The sequence below is a fragment of the Lineus longissimus genome, chromosome 18 (genome assembly GCF_910592395.1).
Source record: "Lineus longissimus chromosome 18, tnLinLong1.2, whole genome shotgun sequence".
Classification (NCBI taxonomy): Eukaryota; Metazoa; Nemertea; class Pilidiophora; order Heteronemertea; family Lineidae; genus Lineus; species Lineus longissimus.
In genome coordinates this window covers 1,188,529-1,200,693 of record NC_088325.1, presented here as the reverse complement: position 1 = coordinate 1,200,693, position 12,165 = coordinate 1,188,529, and positions in this window count along the sequence as shown.

Below are 12,165 nucleotides of genomic sequence, written 5' to 3'. Positions count from 1 at the left end.
TATCAAATACAGATAAGAAATATAACAATCGCCAGCACGCATTGAACTTAATGACATCGAAATTGGTAAACTTATTGTCGTCTAGGCAAATCTCTTTAATTGTAAGGGACGAATTGTTGCATTGAGATCGCCTCTATCGACGAAGAACTGATGTATACAAGCATATATCTGTCAACCTCGACGACACTGTTAAACTTCTTGTTGCAGCTAGGCCCCCGTTGTTGAAAAATGTTTTTTTCACTAACGTTGCCGTTGACCATATTTGGCGTTATAAAGCCAGGGCTTCGCCTTTGCGCGATGAAATAAGCAATCATGTCACATAGTGGTCAAAAATGAAACCCAACCCACCATTTTTACGTCGTGCTTAAGCAAGTGATCCCTTTATAGGCATTATACATTTATAGTAGCACTTACCTGATGGTGGTATCATTCGCAAATACGCTTTATACTTAAGGTCATCAACATTCGTAAACGTCTTCCCGCAGTCGGATCTCATCAAATGGCATACTGCCGTATTCGGATCCCCAGTTTCCGTGGTGAACTGTATCATTAAACAATCCTTCTCCTTCTCGCAGGCGTCTGTGCAGGACTTCAGATTTGAGGGTTCAAGTTTTGTGAAGTCATTGTCAGTGCATTGACCAGGGTGAAGTTTGTACCGCGGTGCTATCCACCTCTGGTCTGAAATGATGATTACATGCATTTGTAATAAAAATGTATGATGGTTTAGGCAATCAAAAGAGCGAGCACCTTCGCCGTTGTCTTCTGTCACTGACGGCTTCCATCAAGAAGTCACCAAGGCCAGCTGCCGAGCTCGCATTGAAAATAAAAGATAGAAATAAACACCACTCGCGCACCTCAGTCCTCAACATTTCTGGAAAAAGAAACGATCAACAAAAATAAACACCTCTCGCGCACCTCAACATTTCTGGAAAAAGAAACGATCAACAAAAATAAACACCTCTCGCGCACATCAACAATGCTGGAAAAAGAAACAATCAACATTTTTTTACGTGGCCTTACCATTTCCGTCAGCTCGCTTGAAGAACATGTTTGTTAACTTATCAGTTGTGATCAACTGTGGACAGTCTCCTTTCCGTAGGCTACACGTCTTGAACGGCTTCTCCGGCGCCACAGCAGTGAGTTGGAAGGAAGTACATTTGGGTTCCGCATTACACGCCTGTCTGCAATTATTAATATTTCCTGCCTGGAGAGTAGATATGATTTCCTGCAAGTCACTTCCTGAACCGACTGCGCAGTCGCCACGGTAGTTGTCATATCCGGTTTGCTTCCAATCGTCAGCTGAAATGAAAAATCTATGTCTGGTGGGTTTCTTTAACGATAGCTTAGTGTTTTCATACAAGACTTAACAGTAAAGTGAGGGGATACCCCGAACCATTCGATATTTAGCCCCTCAGGAATACCCTACTTTTGGGAGATTTCATCAGTGTTCAGGACAACCGCCAATCCGACTGAATATCGGGCATACCTCGAACATGGCAGGGTCCCTGGACAAAGAATTGACCCAACCCACCACTTTTACGTCGTGCTTAAGCGAGTGATCCCTTTATAGGCATTATACATTTATGGTAGCACTTACCTGATGGTGGTATCATTCGCAAATACGCTTTATACTTAAGGTCATCAACATTCGTAAACGTCTTCCCGCAGTCGGATCTCATCAAATGGCATACTGCCGTATTCGGATCTCCGGTTTCTGTGGTGAACTGTATCATTAAACAATCCTTCTCCTTCTCGCAGGCGTCTGTGCAGGACTTCAGATTTGAGGGTTCAAGTTTTGTGAAGTCATTGTCAGTGCATTGACCAGGGTGAAGTTTGTACCGCGGTGCTATCCACCTCTGGTCTGAAATGATGATCATATGCATTTGTAATAAGAATGTACGAGCGAGCACCTTCGTCGTTGTCTTTTGTCACTGACGGCTTCCAACAAGAAGTCACCAAGGCCAGCTGCCGAGCTCGCATTGAAAATAAAAGATAGAAATAAACACCACTCGCGCACCTCAGTCCTCAACATTTCTGGAAAAAGAAACGATCAACAAAAATAAACACCTCTCGCGCACCTCAACAATTCTGGAAAAAGAAACGATCAACAAAAATAAACACCTCTCGCGCACCTCAACAATTCTGGAAAAAGAAACGATCAACAAAAATAAACACCTCTCGCGCACCTCAACAATTCTGGAAAAAGAAAAGATCAACATTTTTTTACGTGGCCTTACCATTTCCGTCAGCTCGCTTGAAGAACATGTTTGTTAACTTATCAGTTGTGATCAACTGTGGACAGTCTCCTTTCCGTAGGCTGCACGTCTTGAACGGCTTCTCCGGCGCCACAGCAGTGAGTTGGAAGGAGGTACATTTGGGTTCCGCATTGCACGCCTGTCTGCAATTGTTAAAATTTCCTGCCTGTAGAGTAGATATGACTTCCTGTAAGTCACTTCCTGAACCGACTGCGCAGTCGCCACGGTAGTTGTCATATCCAGTTTGCTTCCAATCGTCAGCTGAAATGAAAAATCTATGGCTGGTGGGTTTCTTTAACGATAGCTTATTTCATGCAAGATTTAACAGTAAAGTGAGGGGATACCCCGAACCATCTGATATTTAGTCCCTCAGGAATACCCTACTTGGGGGGGGGGGGGGGATTTCCTCAGGATGCTTAAACATGACTCTCATCACTACAAAGAAGGACCTGGGTCGGATCGTTCTCTGACTTGGCGTTAATTTTAACTTGGCGTTTAGCCTATGGGGTCCGCTAAAGGAGACAACGCCAAGCTAAAAATAAGGGTGAAGATGAAGATCAGAAAAAGATGAGTCATAAAATACTTTAGTAAGTAATGCAAATTGGTTTTTAACAACCGGTATAAAAGTAGAAAATGTCCTCCTGGAAAAGGTGTCTGGCCCTATTGTGTTCTGACGGATTTTAGTATATTGTTCTGGAGGCCGTCAATAGCTCAGAGATTAAAGCGCATGATATATTGCATTCACCGGGCCTACTTACCGGTGTCTGGGATCCATCTTAAGTACGTATGAAGCGTCGAATTGGCGGCTGTAAACTTGCCGTCGCAGTCGCTACTTTTCAAGGAACACGTCCTCGCCATATAGGGGTCGCCACTGTCGAAGGTGACGAAACTGACTGCCACGCAGTCCTTTTCGGCTTCACATGCTTGTGTGCAAGCCTTCAGATCAAGTTGAAGTAGTTCTTCGATGTTGTGTCCGGAACAATCGCCGGCGTGGTGAATGTATTTAGGAACGACCCACGACGGCGCTGTTAAAATATTGCAATTAATGATCAACATTTGGTTAAATTCTAAATTCAGGGCATGATAGCAGATATTGATATAAAGATCATATCACGATAGCATAAGCATCGAAGGAAAGTACAATCGGGTTTATCATGCGCTACTCTCAGGCCGTGGGCCAAATCAAGCATTTTTTGGGCAGAGAAATATGCTTTTATTTGGAATCTACCATCATCGATAGTTCCATCTGCCTACCTTTTTCCGTTCTTCTGAAGAACATATGCGCATCTGCATCCGTCGTGACGGACCCCTTCACGCATTCGCCCCTGCGCAGAATGCACACACCGGCCGACACCTCGGGTTGAGTTCCAGTAAAACTGAATGACGTACATTTGTTGTTCTTGTCGCACTCTTGCATACACTGCAGCAGATTTCCAGTGAGGCTGACAAGGACGATCTGACGATCTTTTCCCCCCAAAGTGGTTTCGCATACGCCGGGGTATTGGTCGTAACCTTTAATCTCCCAGTTCACTGAAAGGCGAAATGTGACAGAAAAGTCAAGACAACTTCGTGAGAAATCCCAACAAAAGTCCTCTTTGCATTCGCCACTATTCTTAAGCAGGGATTTGGAACCTGCGCAGACAAGAGTGGCTATAGATTCAATGATGGCCCATGGTAGACCCACTGATGGCCTATGGTAGACCCTGATGGCCCGTGGTAGACCCACTGATGGCCCGTGGTAGACCCACTGATGGCCCGTGGTAGACCCACTGATGGCCCGTGGTAGACCCACTGATGGCCCATGGTAGACTCACTGATGGCCCATGGTAGACCCACTGATGGCCCATGGACGATCCATTGATGGGAGTTCCATCATAGGCCCTCTTATAATGACGGTGGGTCCCGTAAAAATGAACGCATGGGCACCTTTGCCTCTGTAGTTAGGTTAGCTACATTGACCTGAGCGATCGACCCCGAGAACACCACGAGATCTCGCAGGAAGGCGCGTGGTTTTACCAGGCTTTTGAAACCCAATGCATTGAACGTTTCTGCCGGAACTTTGGGAACATTTCAATCAGTCATATTCTTAATCCAATACATTGAAACCTATTAACAAGGTACTATAATGATTCCGTGCAGATAAATCTGTAACGTAAGAGATACTCTAGAGGAAATCTTTACCAATTGCACCTTAGGACTGGACTTGATCAGACTCAACCACAAAAACTGAATATTGCACTCACGTTTGCACTGCCACATCCTGCTATCCCTTTGAACACCACTTGCCATGACGCAAGCTCCGTCTGACGCGTGGAAGGTTATTGCCAGACAGGCGAGCTTTTCCTCGAGAAGGCAGAGAGCCTCGCACGAGCCCTCGTCGTGAACGTCGGGTAAGACTTTGACGTTCTGAGCTGCTGAACCAGTCGTAGTTGCGGGGACCCACTCTAAAGCATAGCCAAGGGAACAGCGGTCAAATTTCCCTGAAAAACATTAAGAATTTGGTTAGAATTGGGGAAAATAGAACAAATGGGGTTGACGCCTGTAGGGCGATAGTGTATATCCGCACATTGCTTCTCCCTCGAGATTATTCAAATATTTAGGTTGTTGTGGCTCTGTTTAACCTGCTCGTCTTTGCATGCAGACAATTTTGATATCGTTCACAAGATCTTGTTCAAAATAAACATAAAAAACGATATGAAGTTAGTTTTTACACCATCAATGTCTTAACGTTTAAATGGTTCCGCTATTCTTCTTCAGAAGTTTGACATCTGACCGCTAGATGTCGTATCGGCCAGACTCTGGTCCAACACCAACCTCCCAATGAGGGGACTAGCTGCCATTTGCTGCCTCTTAAACCGGAAGAGACCAACCGGAAGAGGCCAAATGTACGCTAGTAAACGGTGCTAGTATCACTAAACAACCGTTACCAATGGCGATGCTAGGAGATTGGTCCCACACATGACTTAGTCGGTTGCCCCCATCGTCTCGATTCATGTTGGTGGAAGTGTTTGTTTATACAATAAAAGTCTTATCCACATGATAAATGCATAACAGAACTGCCCTCTAATCAGTAACTCAGTCTATAATTAACATAAGTGTCAGAATTCTGTTGATGTTAACCATTGAGTACTAACAAAACTTACCCATGCATGCCCACTCTGAGTAAACCGCCCTCGCCACAATAAGATCATCCGCTGTTACGTTACCAGCGACGACACTAGCTTCAGATAGCCAACACCTATGCGGAACAGTGTACTCGTCAAAGTTTACGCTCCTGCAATTCATTGTTGTCGTGGTAAGGCATGCGTCTTGGCATTCTTTTAACGAGTTCTTGTTGGCACTCGTGACGTTTCGATATCTTAGGACCCGGTACTGGCGTGTGATCCAAGTGAGAATGGAACTGGCCGGACAGGCAATGATTCCTAGAATACACCAATGGAAAGCAGTCAGGCAGGGTAGCGAATAAAATATTCTAAAACACCTTGGTAAAACTATTTCACTGTTACAATGGATTATCATACAGTGTATTAGCCTCGTTTTGACCACAGAGATTTCGGGTTGGAATGAAATGTCTCTTAAAAACAAATTCGGGGTCTTTTGCCAATGATATATATTTATAATCATCGATTAAGATGTGTTTTAGAATAGAAATTGATCGCTCTCTGATGAGTATTGGTTTGCTTGGGTGGAGCCGTCATTTCGCCAAAAACATTGGTGTCCGACTCGGTACGGTCTTGATCTTACCTACACCCCAATCGCCCAATTAGAGAACGGCGCTTCATTTGCATCTTAAACCGGAAGAGGCCATATGTACGCTCAGTAAACGGTGTAAGTCTATCACAAGGCAACATTTACCACAGGCGAGGCTTGGAGATTGCCTCCGCCCTGGATTTGTTTGGTGGAAAACCTCGGCTGTGGCTCGGTATAACATCTTCTGATAGATGGCGCTGACTACCGCTACAACCTCGTCCCATGTCAACTTACCGTTGCATGTTAAATCATACAGGGTGTCAGTATCGCTTGCTGTAGTTCTCCAGGTTGTGGACGAGTATTGCGAGAGGTCACAGAAGTGATTCTCTGCTGTGTCATCCGTTCCCATTTGAATGCTCCAACAGGTAAACCTCGTCTCCTTCCGACAATTGGCCTTGCATATGTCGAGGTTGGATTCGAATATGCGGCGTTTGTAGGCTTTCCTGAGGCTCGTCTTTGCCAATGTCACCCATGTAAGGACTCGGGGGTAGATGCATGAAAAATGACCTACATGTGAAGGTCAAGGTCAAATGAAAGTTTTAGGGCATTCTTTTGGACTAAAAACCTGATAATCAGTGAAAGCAAAGGCAAATGTCTTTTGAACATAAGAATAACAACTACTTTATATCATTTTAATTGAGAATAGAAATCTAGAAGTAATTTTGTTGAATTTAAAGGCGACGGTGATGTTTTGACTGAACACTTTTTTATTCTTTATACCAGAACCGCTCTCCAACCGTATACACACTATCTTTGAGTGAAATTATTTCACTCCAACTCACCGGCGCACTGGAATTCGTGGTAATCAAAATCAGTATTTTCGGCGACTGCCGTTAGAGGGACAAAGTCCATCCGGTCCATTGAGCCATGGCAGATGAAGTGTTTGGCATCGTATTCGATGGACCAACAGTCAAATGTAGCATCAACGCAAAGAGTTTTACATGCTTCAAGGGTCTTGACACCAGTTTTCACAAGGTCGTCGCGGCCGATGATGATCTTTTTTGGTGTCGTGGTTGCCTCTAGCTTCTGGCCTGCTGGGCATTCTGTTGGCTTTTTAGAGGCTGAAAATATAAGCAGGAGTACATGCCTCTTTTGTCAGTAAGGGGTCAAAATATTGTAAAAGGGTTCCGGCCAAAGAGGGAGCAAGAAACTAAAGATGTCTCGAAGACACCGAGAGGCAGAACCTCCACTTCAGGCTGGAGAACAATGGCAATTGAGGCGTAGGTCTGAGCGGGCTTTAGACAAAAGACTGTGTATACATTGAGCTGGGCCTGAAAAACGTATTGGCAGTTTTCTCGAATATTGTTGATTGCGCACGATTCCTTACCTTTACAATACCACTCTGATGCATTAACCATTACTGCTGACACATCCAAGTCGCTAGGGGATGCGACGGTTCGCTTGTTGTTCAGCCGCCAGCGGCAGAATCTTCCAGAGCTGGCCATGGTAGCAGTCCTGGAGAACGATGTGAAAAGGATGACGTGTGATTCAGATTTTATTAGTAGATTACGCCTTGCATTGTAATACGCAGGCGAAAAACTACATCCATGGATCATTGATGGGCCATGGAAGATACGAAAATGTGGTCCCATTCCTGGATCTATGATGGCGATTCTCCATCATCGAGTCATGAATGGAACCACGTGGATTGGTCTATGATGGAGATTCTCAATCATCAATCCATGAATGGAACCACGAGGATTGGTCTATGATGGAGATTCTCAATCATCAATCCATGGATGGAACCACGTGGATTGGTCTATGATGGCGATTCTCAATCATCAATCCATGGATGGAACCACGTGGATTGGTCCATGATGGCGATTCTCAATCATCAATCCATTGATGGAACCACGAGGATTGGTCTATGATGGAGATTCTCAATCATCAATCCATGGATGGAACCACGTGGATTGGTCTATGATGGCGATTCTCAATCATCAATCCATGGATGGAACCACGAGGATTGGTCTATGATGGAGATTCTCAATCATCAATCCATGGATGGAACCACGTGGATTGGTCTATGATGGAGATTCTCAATCATCAATCCATGGATGGAACCACGTGGATTGGTCTATGATGGCGATTCTCAATCATCAATCCATGGATGGAACCACGTGGATTGGTCCATGATGGCGATTCTCAATCATCAATCCATTGATGGAACCACGAGGATTGGTCTATGATGGAGATTCTCAATCATCAATCCATTGATGGAACCACGTGGATTGGTCTGTGATGGCGATTCTCCATCATCAATCCATGGATGGAACCACGTGGATTGGTCTATGATGGCGATTCTCAATCATCAATCCATGGATGGAACCACGTGGATTGGTCTATGATGGCGATTCTCCATCATCAATCCATGGATGGAACCACGAGGATTGGTCTATGATGGAGATTCTCAATCATCAATCCATGGATGGAACCACGTGGATTGGTCTATGATGGCGATTCTCAATCATCAATCCATGGATGGAACCACGTGGATTGGTCTGTGATGGCGATTCTCCATCATTTATATATGGATGGGTGTATAATCATAGATCAATTTATGGACACTTTTGCCTGTGAATCGATGTCTGGTACTCACTCACGACCTCATGTCGTTCTCTTCCGCCAGAAACTGCAGATGTAATAAAGATCCCTGACATGAAAAGCGTGTTTGATTACTATAAGTACATGTACTTGAATAAAAGAAGGTGAAAAAGTCCAATAGTTCCGTGGATGTTCGATTCTAGCAAATTTAGATTAAATGGTGGCAAATTCAAACCGTGGCAGGGCTGCCTCATCACCCAAGTATTACTGCGCGGAGTATGCCTATTACGAAGATTGATGCCAGCAGCGTATGAGAAGCATTTATCTTAGTAAAATACAACCTGTAGTCTGGTGAAATAGATGTTTTAACAACCTGCAAACAGTTGTGTGGCGTTTCAGACACCCAGCCCTGCATTTTTCGGCCGTGTTGACACTAGAATCTGCTTGCTGCGCGTTCGACGACTGAAATCGCGTCACCGGAAGCCAGACCACCGTATGCCTTGGTGGACATGGGTTCGCCGCGTCATCAGCTGAGGAAGAGACGTATTATTATTATTCATTAGGTTTTCGCAGCCTTTGAGGAAAAAATATGATCTAAATCTTGAATTTGATGAAATAATTTTTAAAAATTCACTGCATTTTTATGTGTTTTTTAAACCCGCCTCAAAATATGGAATCAAAGCATTCATTTCAGCCGCAATTAAAAAAAAAGTTGACTAAATTGGATGTCGTTATAGTCGATAACTCTCACTGTGTATAGACTGAAATTGATATCGTGGTTTCGGGCTGCCGGAAATTAACAATAGACTCAATAAAATCAGTTTTGATGGTGAAATTAATTGGCAAAAGTGTTGAAAGCGGATTTTGTTTTATTCCACAGCCCTAGGAGCGAAGTGTGCAGCGATCAAGTCTAAAAAATCATCCACCTTTAATGAGTTGTTCATTTTTTTTTTTTAGTTTATCTGGGGGTTTTCCGCCCACCAACTACATTTAAACCACAAATAAACTCCCTCGCTACTCTTACTGTTCATTACGTTAATTTACCCTTGCCGGTCTGAGCCAATCCATCCCGAAGAAACTTGTTTCGTGGGGTCGATGATATCACGATTTGCCCCGTTATCCCTGGGTAAGACTGTAGAACAAAGGAAATTTCGGCAGAGATGCGAACGGGCTTTTTTTAAACGACAATGACCCTGTATATATTGGGCAAGGCTTGAACTCTTCTCACCGCAAGATAATGGCCAAAATAAGGTATGATCTTACCAACGCAAGTCCATTCGGTATATTTGAACTTGACCGCTGTGTTGACTACTTCTGTTCGATTTGGGAGGCCTGAGACTGTCGCTGTAGCCAAATGGCATGCCATAGAGCTGGCTATATACTCCGTTGATTTGCATTTGAAGTTCGTCTCCGCCAAACAGAGCGTCTTGCAGTCTTCTAGCGAGGCCACAGACTGCACATTTTTGTTGTTCATGCCGAGGATTTTGCTCTGTGTGGCTTGGGACCACTTTATGGCGAAGCCAGTCGGACAGATCATGCTGTCTGTAATGGGAAAGATGCAGGAAGAAAAAATATTTTTGGATAGTAAGTTCGATAGGTTACATTAGCTCAGCCATTCTCCAACGCAGACATAACAATCAAGAATACTCTCTCTGCCAGTATTTACTTCCATATTGGAAAGTCACCCTGCATTATACATTGTGATCGCGCAGTGTAAGTGAACTGAAAATGGCCGCGGCGACAGATTCTTATTCACTTTGGAATGAAATTACAAAAACGTATGAAGTTTAAAACAAAACTATGTCGATTAAAAAGTTTGAATGGAATATTCTAACTCAAAGTTTCGCATCAGGACATACATAGAAAGTCTTGTGATATTACAAGACGTTCCATATTTGTCCATGTATTTACTGGAATAAGTGGATCCTGTACATTCCGCGATAATGGCGGCCACTTCAAGCAGGGACAGAACGACGTCATGCAAATATAAAGTTCCGGTCATGCGCAAGGAGGATGTACCTTAGCTATTGAAGTAATATCCGTACTGGGAGGTGACCGAATATTCATATACATGTACACTGTGGGATAGATTAATCTTTGCTTGTTAAATATTTATTACAGTGAAAACAAACTGCTATGGAAAAGAACTACACCAATATCTGTCGCTTGGTTTTTAATCTGGAAATGCACTTGATTTCCCTGGATAATTAATTAATTTTTCATATTATATGGATCAGCTTTAATTTTTAACGAAAACGAAGTGGTTTTTTTAACGATTGATATCGCGGTACCTTAAACGGATTCCACAGGCAGCAGGGGTTGGTAGGCAGATACACGAAATTGCCAGTAGGGGTCTCTCCTATCTCACCGTACGTCAGAACTATTCACGTGCTAAGAATGTATTCAGTGCTGAATCAAAGATGACCCACTGCCCTGCTGTGTATACTTGTCACCTGAAGATGGCCAATTTAACCCCCTTCTCCTGCCCATAGCAACCCCCCCCCCTTTGACCCCCCCGCTCCTGCTTATAGTCCCCCGTCAAGTTTCACGTTTGCCTAAAAACATGAATACAAAAAAATCAACTTGGGTGACTAACAAGAAAGGAATGGAACATATTCAGCCTAGTTAACCGCGCACCTCACTGCGAGATCTTGTGATATTTTGGTGGTCGATTGCTCCATTCAGTAGACAAAGCTAATCCCATTTTACGATATGCGGACGAGATATATAATAATAATACGAGTCTTATATAGCGCAGTATCCAACCATCAACTGGCCGCTCAAAGCGCTTGGGGATATCATATTGTTACCCCGGTCTCCACAGAAATCAATCAGGGGTTTCAAGGAGCAACCCCAGAAGGTGCTCACTTGAACTCGACCAGTAGGGGAACTAAGCAGTGACTCGGCCGGGAGTCGAACCCACGACCTCCTGATCATGAGGCCGACTCTCTTCCACTGCGCTACTGCTGCCCCTTAGATATGAGAAATGATGCCGGGAGCGAGGCTGGAAACAATTTTTTTGGCGAGATGCAATAATCATTTTTGGGGTCACCTGGATAGGCCATACTTTGTTTCTTGGTATTTCTGATGAAAAAATCATAACCTAAAGATTTCGCCGAGATTGGTGGAGAAATAAACCGTTCAGAGCGGAAAATGACTAAATCCAATGCACTATATCAATGTACATGCATGCATGCATACAAAGAGATTCCATTGCCATGGTTACCGGAATTGGCCGCGCACCAAAGATCAGTAAGAAACAATCTTCAAAAAATCCTGCCAGTAGTTCGCGCTCCAGAGCCCAAAACGATGCGGACATAATATTAATTAACCAGCAGTGTACGGTCACACACTGCTTGCTTTACGAATGGACTTTATAGAGCCAATACTGTTATTGTTGCATCTGTTACCGCCATTGTTAAAATATTGTTGACACAGAGACCACTTCAGATATTATTGATTATGCAAAAGCAATTAACCCTATGAAAATAATTTAAAATAAGCTTTTTGTTTAATTTTGTGTTCACTAGAAAGCATGAATGATTTTATCGACGCAATCAATTTCTGATGTCGACATCAAAGTTTTGCGCTGATCAATAAGTGTTATCATTCATTG